The 12,964-nt window shown below is 44.1% G+C and overlaps 1 pseudogene; it reads left to right on the forward strand.

The window, feature by feature from the left end:
- LOC134379124 (uncharacterized) overlaps positions 1-12,964 on the forward strand; it is a 153,272-nt pseudogene that overhangs the window by 98,281 nt on the left and 42,027 nt on the right.

The following is a 12,964-nucleotide window of genomic DNA, read 5'->3' on the forward strand; positions in this document are numbered from 1 at the left end:
TAGAAATGTCCTAAAACTTATTTCCTTGTATTGGTTTTATCCACAGGCAGCTTTTAGAACCTTAAAACTAACTCTGCAGCGGATAGCTCCTCTCCATGACATTGTGGCCTACCTTTTCAGTTTTGCTAAACTTGGCAATTGTCCAGCATGTTTTGAATTTCCTTCAAGTCCTAACCCTTTGAGAGGTGACTGGTGAGGAAGTGAGGGCATTGGTAAGTGATTAAAGGTGATTAAAATCACCTTCAGTATTCAGCTGAAATTCTATGAAGCTCTTAATACTTGGAAAGACAGAACTACAATATTTTCTCATAAATGACAATGATAAGAAGGACAAAGGAAAAGTCCCATTTTTTAATGTGTCTCCAAATTGCATGTTTATCTGATTGATTCCACATTTCCAAGCTACACCACAAAGCGCATTAAGTCAGGAGTTGGGAGGCCTGGGTGTTTACCCTGTCTCTGCCACTTGGCTCCTGGAAGCTGGGCACTTTACTCTCTGCATGTCAGTTTGTCCATCTATAAAATGGAGGTGATGATACCTGTCTCACAGAGATGTTCTGTCAGTGAAATCTATGTAAAAATTCTAGAAGGATGTATAAGCCTCACTAAATATTAGTTTTCTTTCATTCGCTTTTCCTTCCTGGCCTTCGTGAACTCACATGGCAAAGTCAGAGCCAAACGCTCACTGTGAAGAAGTCCTCAGTTAGCTAATAACGATTTGATAGTTCAGTAGTGAGAAGGATTGAGGCTTTTGTTTTATGCGCCCAGTGCTAGTCAGTGAACTTGAACTCAGTGCCAGATTGTAAGATAAACACGAGAGGTAAATTAAAGACACTGAAATGTTTAGTAAGCTGGGTTTATCAGAAGCAGAGAAGTTGATCCTATTTTAATAATTTGATTCCCATCCAAATCATGTCACTAGTCATATAAGTATGAATCAATTAATAGTAAAATATTATAACATAGTGGCCAAGGACTTTAAAGAATGAGAGGAACATAAGAAATGAGGTAACAGGCCTATTAAAATCTAGTGGTCTTAAGACGAATGTGATATCATCTGAATCTATTCCCCTTGGCCAGTGGGTGCATAAAGGGGATATGTTTGTGGGAGACCCTGGAGTTGGTGGCCAGTAGATTTGCACTGTGCGAATGAACACTGAAGGAATCTGTAGACATTCAGATGAGAGGTGAGGGTGGGCTCGAGAGGTGATCTGGGGGGAAGATGGGTGCCTGTGTCCAAGGAGAGGCTGCGTGGAAAGGAGGTGGATGGGTTGGTGCCACCTCAGCTGAAAGCGCAGAAAGATTGCAGATTACGAGCTCTCAAAATGACTAGCAAGTGTTCAATATAAGCACCAAAAGATTAGAGAAGTTCCAGAGCATTCTTACATCCTTTCCTTTTACTGATTGGAAGACTCTTGTGAATGTGGCTTACTCAGAAAATAAGCTAAGACACTGTCAGGGGAGCTGCTGGATGTTGGAAGGGTGTGGGGGCTGGGCTTCAGAGGAGAGATAGGAAGAACAGGCTGAGACAAATGCCCTCTCTGCCCTTGAGATGGGGAGGCAGGTGTTACATGGAGATGAGATTGAATCTGAGAGTGCCGGAGCCAGAGCTATGCTTGCAAACCTTGTCACCGCGCACAAAGTCCGGCAGCACTGGAAGCAAGGAGAGCCTGCCTGTAGGGGGACGAATGGGGGCACTTGCCCAGACCTGGGGAGGGTGGACTTGGATCAGTGGAGAAAATAGGATGGACAGTCCTGGCAAGACAAGAAAAATACTCTGGTGAAGGAAGCAGGCAGGACTGCACGTGGCCAGTCTAGAGAAGAAAACCTACTAACCTACCAGTGTGGCCCTAAGGAGCAGTGAGAAATGATGCCCGGCTCTTGAGGCCCTAGAATTCGGGATGGAGGAAATTGTTTTCTTGCTATTTATACACTTTGAACCTGGAAACCATTGAGATATGCGGAACCCAGGCTTTCCGGGGTGTGCAATTAAAGATGCACACTTTGTCATGTTGTGATAACATTTGTGCTCCTGGGAGAATGTGCAAAGTTTTGCACGCTCTGCTTTGCTGGAAAAAAAGGGAGCACACTGAACTTAAAAAAAAAAAAATTCCACTCTAAGATAATTATCTTTTTTAAAAGGCTAGGCTGCTTAGTTCCTGGCCAAATTCCCAGAGGAGGCGAGGAGAACTAAGATGGAAGGTGAAGCCAAAGCCTGTTCCTTTAAGCCATCTCAGAACTATCTGGAGTTAGATAAAATCGCTTTTGTGGATGTATATACTTTAAAATATTTTTTTAAGGGATACTTAGGATTTCAGCTTTTGGTCCTCCCAAAGGACGAAAAGGACTTTAAGAAGCAGCTCTTAGACACTGTGGACCAGTTCTGTGGACCCTGCCAAATTCTCTCCTTCCCTGAAAGCCAGCAACTCCCTTTGGATTTGCATGAAGCAGAGGATGTAACCAGAATGTGGGAGTTTACATTGTGATTTACTTGTAAAGGATTAGGAGGCCAAGAACAGCTCAAATACTGCACACTTAACTTAGCATTTCAAGAACTTTTCAAGACAAACTAGGAACAAGGTGTACTGGCTCTGAGTATTGATGAGGAGACAGGGCCCCTGTGATTCCTCTCTCTCTCTCTGACTTCCCAAACAGGACCCTTCTGGGGAAAGGCACAAGAAAAGGCTCTTTTCCTGATGTTTCCAGGCATAGGGTCCACACCCAACCCCCACCACCACCACCGCTGCTGCCACCACCACCGGCTGGCAACCATCTGCCCTGTCCTCACAGCCAGGCTGCCTTCCCTGCCCACGCCTGCCACCTCCCCTCCCACCAAGCATCGTGACCCCACAAAGAATGGAAGGCCAGAATGAGGATTCTAAAATCAGTAAATAACACAGGAGTCCTACCTCTACATCTGTATTTTAATGATAATGCCACACATCAGCACATAATGATTTTGCTGAGAAGTGATCACATGCAAAAGTATGCAAACAGCACTATATAAACAATGGAAACGATGGAAAGAGAAATCACCTATAATCCAAACACTCTAACAAGTAGAATATTTTCATTTATCTTAACTCCCTTCTAGCCCTTCCCCTGATACATTTTACGTTTACACTTTACAGAGCTTTAATCACTGCGTGTGTGTAGTTTTATTTCTCCTTTTTTCACTGTCATTGCAGAGGATTATAAACACTTTCTCCTGGTTGCTGCTTAGCCTGACAGAGTATTGCTTGCAGACCAAACGCCCTAGGCCTTGAACAAATGAGACTCACTGACCACCCCTCCTCCCTTCTGCCACCACAAAGTTCTTGTATAACTCACTCTAACATGACTCCTCTTCTGGTGGACTTTATTTTTCAGCCCAATGTGACCATCAGATTTAGAACAGTCATAAAAAGTTTGATTGAATCCAATTATTTGGGGCTGGAAAAAAAACAAGTTTTTCTGTTGTGTGTAAAACACCAAATGGATATAAAATCTAGACTGCTCACCTTCTCCTAAAGCCAAGGGAGTATGTTGCAAGTATTGGCAACCATTCTCAGCCCCGGGTCTGCCCTGATCAAGCTCTCAGGCACAGCTTCCCCACTCCCACAGTCCTCTGCTTTCCTAACTGGTAATGCTGGAGGAGGCCTAGACCAGGCCAGGGAGGGGAGAAGGCTGCGTGGGTCTGGACGAGATAGAGCGACTCCAGAAATGCCCTGTGGGTCTCCTGTCTCCCTCCTGCCTTGAGCTACGTACTGAGGCATAGTGATCACTTTCCACAATCCTTCTTACAACAAGGATGTCCTGTCAGTGTAGAAAACTATCACTATCCTCATGGGGAGTTGACAAGCATTTCAGACCAGCTGGCATTCTGGTAGCCCTGGAAGTGTGGGCCCATGCGTGCTCTCCCATTCTGACTAGCTCCTTCTCTGTGTCAATAACAGAGATGCTAGGATAGCCATCCAGACTAGACGATGGACAGCAGGCCAGTTTCCTCAAACAGCACTGAGTGCCCCGAGTGCCAATTTGTAATCTGTAATAATTTCAAGTCCCTACTGAATATACTGAGGACTATACTTTCCCATTCCTTGTGATTTCTCTTTTTCATTCTATTTTGAGGCTGTGGCCTTATAAATTTTAAAACTTTCTTTCAATGGCATGTTCTTATTGTGCTGAAAAACAAAGCATGTTTGTATCTTCCCGACGAAGGGAGTGAGAAAGCAGAAATAAATCAGACCTTGGGTTCTAGAGCAGAAGGCTTTGCTGGTCATGCAAAACATATAATTAGTACACCCACAGACAAAGAAAGGGAAGTTCGTTTAGGTGACAAGTTAGCCTTGGGGGTGAAATGATGGTTCAGTAGGTTGGTTATAATAGCCTGTATTTCACATTGTTTGACTAAAATGTTGTCCATCTTCTAGGGTCTGAGCTTCAAGAGTTGCAGAAAATGATCGATAGCCTCCAGAGTCCCCAAGACCCTACACAGGTGGCCCAGGCACTCCTCCCGAGGGAGGTTATGTTTCTGTGGTTCGATGCTGCAGTGAGGCTTCTCATCCAGTAAGGGCTAGAGCACTAATCCTGTCTAGTAAATTCTGCTGGGCAGGTGTTTGCTGAGTAACCATCTAGGGAGGCTGCTCTTGGCAAGATTAGATAACAAGCTTAAAATAGTTAGGGGCACAACCAGATCGGAACACTGGCTACTAAGCGTGTCCTGCTGCAAAAGCTGTCTGTGTGGAACATGTTCTTGTCTGATAATAATATTCTTGGTTTTATTAAATGTAATTTCAAAACAGTTTGTGTAACAATTGTTGCTTTCAATGTTCAGGTTGTTTTATTGTGAGTAACATTTTTATACTTCTGAAGATGATTATTTCTAAGGGTTTTATTTTTTTCAACTTTTGTCTTTCAAAAAGTGAAATGTCACCGCACTTCTGAAGCTAATGGAATTGGCTACTGAAGCTAATTTTATAAATAAATAAGTCTGCCTCTGGCCTTGTATGTACCATCATATTAAATGCTCTGCACACAAAAGGAATGTTTGATTTGGCTAATTAATCATGACTCTGATGGAAATATTAATTTGCATTAAAATTCAGAATATTTCCTGTATAAATAAGCTTTGTATGAGACAGGAAGGGGGTCGGGCCTGAGGGTCTCTCCTTATTCTTAAATTGTCAAAATTAACTTCCTTTGATTAATTCCCAGTGTGCATATTTAGCCCATGAGAGGGGTCTCGTGGGGCTGTGGTCTGTGGATGACAACCGCCCCCACGTTAGTGTGGGCCTCCACAGAGGATGGAAATGTGGGGACTGCACTGAACTGTATTTCTCTCTTTCTGCTCTGCATTTTCTTTACTCTGACCATCAGGGAACTCTTGAATTTGGAGTATAAATTCAGCAGGACAAAAATCAGGCTAATTTGTTTTCTTTTTATTGGCAAACAGCTTTCTGAGTTGTAGCTTAGTCAAGATGGAAAGGATTTGACGAGTTGGCAGGACTGCCATTTGTTAGCCCTCTGGGATAGGAAATCCAGGATCAGAACTTGTGAGGAATTTGCACACAGGGAAGAAACAGGAATATGCTGCAGAAGTCCTTTTCAGGTTCCAGCTATTCAGGGTTCGGTTTGGTGCTGTTCTCCCAGGGGAGAGGAGACACTCTGCTTCCCACTGGAATGGCTTTGCCAGGGCTCTCTTTGTCCTGGCACGTTCAGTCTGCAGGAATGGAGGGCACTCTGTCCAGTATATTTTTCGGAGGACTTCTGGAGGGAACCACCCAGATGGTACACCCCCGTGAGTCCTTTGTTCGTCGCATTTCCCCAGCCCTTTTTCTTCAGAGCTCTCCGGGTTGTGTGCGTGTGGAATCACATGGCTACAGTGGACGCCGAGCAGCAGCATGGATAGAGACGGAGACTCTGAAGAGGAAGCAAGAGGCAGGAGAGAAAGAAGCTGAAAGATACATGTCATCCCTCTTGATCATTTTACTTAGCACTGAACCTGCCAACAAGGAAAAGTCCTTAGGTAATCAGAAGAGACAGGAAGCTCGGGAAGTTCCCTGGCCCCTCCCAGAGCTCACCAAGACTGAGAAAATGTGACCGTTTACCCCCAGGGAACTTTTTGCTTATGTAAGCTGAAGGCTCCTCCAGAGTTTGAAAAGAAAGAACTGAACCCTCACCAGGAATGAGAGCAGCATGCTTTTATATATCTTGGGTGGAGTGGAGGAAGGATGTGGCTCAAGGACAACAGGACAATAGCCCCGTACAGTCACCTAAAATCTGGCTCCTGCTTCTCTGTGGCATAGATCAGCTCGGGCTGCCGGATAGGCTCATGTTTCTAGGCAATAAATATTTCACTCTTTCCCTATCGACCTGCTGCTCTCTGCCAGCTTGGGCAAGGTCCTGATGGAAATCGGTGGCTGTCTGATGACGTAGGATCACTCTGCCCAGGGCCAGTCATTCACCTCTGGGTGTGTCAACCAACCCGCAGGAGTGATTATTAGCCAGTTCAAGAAATGCCTAAGAATTGACCTTAGCTTTAAGGCCAGGTGAATTAATCATTTGCACTGAAGGTACAGCAGCTCTAGCCAATCTCATCTATTTAAGTCAGGAGTTGGCAAACTACTGCCGTAGATCCCTGCCTGTTTTTTATGGCCTGTAGGCTAAGGATGGCTTTTACATCTTTAAGTGGTTGGGGGGAAAAATCAATTAAAAATAGTATTTTGTGACACACAAAAATTATATGGATTTCATATTTCAGTGTCCATAAATAAAGTTTTATCAGAACATAACTGTGCTCATTCATTTGTGGCTTGTCTCTGACTGCTTTTACACTACAACTACAGAGCTCAATAGTTGTATCAGAGACCATAGAGTCTGCAAAGCTGAAAATATTTACTATATGGCCCTTTAGAAAAAATTTGCCATCCTCTGATTTAAATAATAGAATTTCTTTGCAATTCAGGGATAGAGGGATGCAAAAAAAAAAAAAAAAAAAAAAAGTCCCCTCAAAGGTACTCTATAGAACAAAATAAAACATATGGCATGAAAAGTGCCTCTAATCCAAACGTTTTGCTGATGATGTTCAGAGTGACTAGGGCAAAAAGGAGAACCCGGAAGAAATATCCTGAAGATATAATAACTTGCTGCAGCAAGACCGATTCAGGAGTACATCAAGGAATCTCCAAAGAAAGCAACACTGGCCTCTCAGCCCTTGAATGTTTGTTGGTTTTCTCTTCATTTTTGAATTATTTTTATTTTCATGCTCACCTACTTATGTGTCTCTAAGCACGCAGATATTAAAGTCTGCTTCAGGGTAACCTGGGGGTTTCTGGGAGATACACAGAAGGCCTCATATGAGTGGGCCTAGCTTGGAACCATGGCCCTGGTCTACAGTATCTGAAATATGAAGAGCCATAGCTCTTGCCCGGCCTTATCAGGACCATTTTGCAGGTTTTATTATATCCTTACCTCCAGGAAGAACTCTAGCATGTGCCCTGTGAGTTCTTTGCTCCCTGAGGTTCTAACCAGCTTGCCTGGTATCGTGCTGTGGGTGGCAGTCTCACATGTGAAATGATTGGCCTTAGGAGCCCCTTGACTGCTTATTAACAGTCAGGCACCTGGAATGGGGCAGAACAGTTTGGCAAATTCAAGTATTGTAGGGGGCTACTGGGGAGGCCTGACTTTATTAGGGAATGACAGGTGGCAGGTATACCACTGGCATAAGCAACAAGCTGTGGCCTTTCATTCTATGGCTTTCTCTGTTTCCTGCTGGCAGACTGCCCTGGTTAGACCCACTCCGACGGAAGGCACAGGCCACAGTTTGCTAGCTGAGGGTCTGAGTGGGTTGTCACCAGGGGTTCATTAGCCATTTTCAGTATTTCCATAGGCATGATGAAAAAGACACATTTGCCCAAAAGCTTTGCTGGTAAAGAACATGTCAACTTTCTTTTCTTTCTTTTTTTTAAAAGATGTTTCATAAGAACTGTGTGAGATAGGAGGAGTGGGAACTTGCTTTGGTTGAGTTCCCACCATAGGCCAATGCTGATATTTATTGTTTACACCATTTTTACAAATAAGGAAATATTCAGAGAAGGTGCATAATTTACCCAAGGTCACACAGCTTGTTGTAGGAGAAACTGCGTTCATACAGTCTGTCTGACTCCAGAGCCCTGTTTCTTCCTCTTTACCATGTTTCTCCATCTCTTCCTGCTTCTTGGGTTGGAAGCTGAAATGGGTTCAATCTAAAAACAGGAAAATAAGGGCCAGCCTGTGGCTCACTTAGGAGAGTGCGGTGCTGATAACACCAAGGCCATGGGTTTGGATCCTATATAGGAATGGCCGGTTCGCTCACTGGCTGAGCATGATGCTGACAACACCAAGCCAAGGGTTAAGATCCCCTTACCAGTCATCTTTAAAAAAAAAAAAAAAAAAAAAAAAAGAATAAAAACAGGAAAATACTTAGTAGTTGTTTGGTAAAAAAATATTTCAAAATATGGAGGTCCATGGAGAGGAAGGAAATCAAAGAGGATCTTGTGCCAAAAATGTTGGGTATCATCTTGACACCCGTTCACGGAGCACTACATTGTATGGTTCCCTAATAAGCAGTTCTACTGCTAGAGGTGAGGTGAGTCCTAGGGGAGAACAGTGATCTAGACCGAGGAGTTGAGGAAACAAGGAAAGGGAAAACCCACTGTGTGGTTGATGGTGATGCCTGCGATCTACTCTGGTCTCTCCAGAGAGTGCACCATTCTCTATGATTCTGTCGCGCAGAGTAGTGTCACATTTACATCTAAACCGTACTGATGATAGTTGTGGAGTAGTCTCCAAGCATCCATGCGCACAAAGCTCTGTTTGGGACTCTAAAACTCTGCCAGGAATTGTGGTCACTTCTGGTCCTTGGTCATTCCAAAGTTCTGCACAAACTTGCCCAGATAAGAGAGGACGTCAAGGACTGAACAATTAAGATGATAACCAAGCTGGACCCAAAGGCTGAGAGAGAGAAATAATTCCATGGATTGGTGGCAGAGATGAGCAGGAATGACGCGAAAGGAGCCAACCAGGAAGAGGTCGTGCTGGGAACTCTGCTCTTGGTTTGAACTGAAAATGCATGTTTCCTTTAGAATGTTCTGCTTTTTGGTACCATCATTTTAAGTAGACATATATACACTGTAAGTGCCATAGGAGAGGTGGTGTGTGTGTGTATAAAGTGCCTTCAGAGTCTAGAGGAAGGTCAGAAGCAGCTGGGTAATGAGCTCTGCCTCACTGGGCCCTACTGGCTGGAAGGTCAGAGCCCATGTGGGACGCACACATTTCCTGCCACAATGTCTTAGACCTAGTAGGTGCTTGACCTATCACTGTCACATGGGTGTTGAGTGAATTGTGGGTCCCTTGGCAGGCCCATTCATGAGAAAATATGTGAAAGATAGGAGAAATGGCAGAAAATGTTTCTATATCTTTCAGGCAACTCCAAGCTCCATCCTTGAGCAATCATGCTAAATCAGATATTTTATCCAGCATGTCAGTATATAATAGTACTCAGCAATCTTCTGTTAATTCTCATTAACATGTGAAAGAGGTGGTATGATTTTTATCCTAATACAGCAGAGCCCCCTTTACCTGTCTTTAAACTTAAGTTCTGAAGTCCCTACTTTCACTGATGACAAAAAGATTGAACTTTCCAGTGCCATGTCATCGGGTCAGTTTGACATTTGAAATGACTTTATTCAAGATTCTCTCCTTTCCCTTTGGGTTAATTGCCTCCTATTCACCCTGTTGGTGAGGGAAGGATTCCACCCTAGGGTGGTGGGGATGGCTGAACACAACGCTAAACGCTGGACAGATGAGATCGACAGCAGTCTGTTAGTCACATATACTCACAGCCCAGGGGAAGAGCACGACGCGTGCCATGCAGGGCCACTTGGGAACAGGGGAACATGCAGAGGCTGTGGGAGGCAGGCTCTGTAGTATCAAGAGGCTGGGTGTTCCCTGGTTCTCACAGCAGGATATGATTGATTTCTTTGAATAAGTCCACGGTCTGGCAGGGAACTGAAATCGCTACTCTACTTGGGGGGGGGGGGGGGGGAAGCAGAGACTGCATGTGGTCCCTTTGATGAGGAGGGCTGTCTGGCTGGGGGTCTTATCTGTGGGAGCAGAGTGGGGAGGGGAACTTGTGGTTAGGCCCTCCAAGGCTCTCCAGTTTTGCCAGATGTCAAGGCAGCACATAATATTGGATCTTAATTTTAGGTCTCACATCACACCTTCTTCTTCATTCCTCTCAGAGGAGGTCTAAGGTCCTGAGCGTGCTAGTAAGTCGTCCTGGCAGGCAGGGGGGAGCCGCGATTTCACCTGTCTCTGTTGTAGATTATCTGGTCTACCTCGAGGCCTCTTCTGGTTGGCCTGCTGTTCAACATCCCTCCTGGACACCCACTTTTCGGGGCTCAGACACTCCCAGGTCTATCCCCCGACTTTGAGGGTCTGCTAGTCTCTGGGAGGCCACCTCATTGCCATCAGTGCTGACAATGACCTCAGCCATTGCTGATTGACTTCTCTTTGGTGTCTGCTGTGTGCAAGACTTGGGCCGTACTCATGGAGGATCCAGGCCAAAGGTCCCTTTTGCTCTGAGATACCCTCCCCCCCAACTTATCCTATGTCAACATCTCTTCTTAGGCGTCCACTACAGCCAAGCTCCAGAGATAGTCTTTCCTTACTTTCTAAACCCCTACTTCCTTGTGGGCAAGAAAATCATCCTAATTTATCACGTGTACTTCCTTCTCTCTGACTTATGGTGTACATTTCATGTTCTAGTCTTCAGGGCTTGTGGTTCTTGATATGCAAAGCCAAGTTTTGTTTAAAACAAAACAAAACAAAAATTCTTTTTCTCTCAAACCCCAGGCTCTTATTATTTAATTTAAATTTTGGTTTTACATATCAGGAACTGTTGTATAAGGTATTGGTCTTAAAATAATTCAATAAACAGTTGATATCTTTTTTCTAGAGCTATTGCTACACTGTTCAATTCAGTAGCCACATGTGGCTCTTTAATCAAAATGAAATTAATATTAATTTACATGAAATAAACTGAAAATTTTACTCCTTAGTTACAGGAGTCACATTTCAAATGCTCAACAGCCACATGTGGCCGGTGGCTATCATATTGGACAATGTGATACAGGACATTTGCAGCACTGCAGAAAGATCTGGGACGGTGCTAGTCTAGAGAATACCAAGCTCCCCTTGAGGGCTGTGAACCGTGAGAGCGAAGGTCATCATGTAAAGAATGGTGGCTGAGGAAGGGACCTGTTAACATTTCAAATTGTCATCCTGCTATAGTAACTTTGAAGAAAGTTTTGAGCTGTAGAAGCTTAAGTAACTGCTTTTAATGAAATTTGCCCCCATGTTTTGGTAGAAGAATGTTTTTGGCTGCTGGAGATGTCCTCACCTACCAGTCTGTCACAGACGGCATGTACCATGGGTCGCTGCCACTGGGCAACTCTCTTGTGAAGAGCTTTTTTGCTTCATAGCTCAGCCTGCCCCAGCCTCTGGACCCATGGAGCCTCCAGGTGTGTTCAGAGGTATTTCCACACCTATGAAAGGTGTGTGTATGTAGGAGATTTTGTCATTTTGTTTCCATTTGGTTTAATATTTGCAGGGGCTCTTAATGCTTTAATGCCCATCAGTCTTCGTTGGCTCCCCTTCACTCACTTACTCACTCACTCCTTCCCTTATTCACTCACTCATTCATTCATTTATTCACTCATTCACTCACTTGTTCATTCACTCATTCACTCATTCACATGTTCACTTATTCATTCCCTCACTCATTCACTCACTTGTTCACTCATTCATTCACTCACTCATTCATTCCCTCAGTCATTCACTCACTCTTACTCACTCATTCACTCACTCCACTTATTCACTCACTCATTCCTTCACTTATTCACTCACTCACTCACTCATTCACTCACTAGTTCATTCACTCATTCACTTATTCACTGAGTCATTCACTCACATGTTCCCTCACTCATTCACTCATTCACTCACTCACTTGTTCACTCACTTATTCACTCACTCATTCATTCCCTCAGTCATTCACTCACTCTCACTCACTCACAGGAGCGTCTGGGCCCCCATGGACAACTGTTAATCCCAGTCAGGGTCTTTACCTCCAAATGTTCAACAGGCTGGTCAGGACAAAAGCCTCTCTACTCACAGCTAACAGCAAAACTAACACTTCATCTTTTCCATTTAATAAATAAGAATGATAGCAATTAAAATACATGATTAGGTCAGTAGCTGAGTTTTGAATAGTCCTGGTTACAACATGTATTGTTGAATGTAATCCTGGCAACTACTGTTGTTCATAGGCCTCCTTCTACCTAAAGAGCTCAAGGTTCAGGAAAGCCAGAGTCAGACTACTGGAGAGTAGAGACTACTGCCAGAGTCAGAGTCCTGGCAGCACCAGGTCACAAACTGTATTAGTCATATATTTTATTGGGGAGTAGTCATAAATTACCCCAAAATTTACCAAATTAAATAATAAATATCCATTATTTCACTTAGTTTCTGAGGATCAAGAATCGAGGAACAGCTTAGACGGGTAGTTCTGGCTAAAGTCTCTCATGAGGCTGCAACCAAGGTGCTGGCCAGGGCTACAGTCATCTCAAGGCTCAACTGGAGGAGAATCTGCTTCCGAGTTCACTCCTATGGCTGTTGGTAGGCATCAGAAGATCCACTTCCAAGTTTATAGAGCTTCCTCACAACGTGGCCAATGGTGTCCCCCAGAGCAAGCATTCATAGAGAGAAAAAGAGAGAGAACCCACGATGGAAGTCACAGTCTTTTTATTACCCAATCTCAGGTTGTCATATTCTCTTCTTTAGAAGTGAGTCACTAAGTCCAGCCCACACTCAATGGGAGGAGAATTAAGCTCCACCTCTTGATGGGAGAAGTATCAAATGTGTGGGCATACCTTTACAACAACCT

The sequence above is a fragment of the Cynocephalus volans genome, chromosome 5 (assembly GCF_027409185.1).
Source record: "Cynocephalus volans isolate mCynVol1 chromosome 5, mCynVol1.pri, whole genome shotgun sequence".
Lineage (NCBI taxonomy): Eukaryota > Metazoa > Chordata > Mammalia > Dermoptera > Cynocephalidae > Cynocephalus > Cynocephalus volans.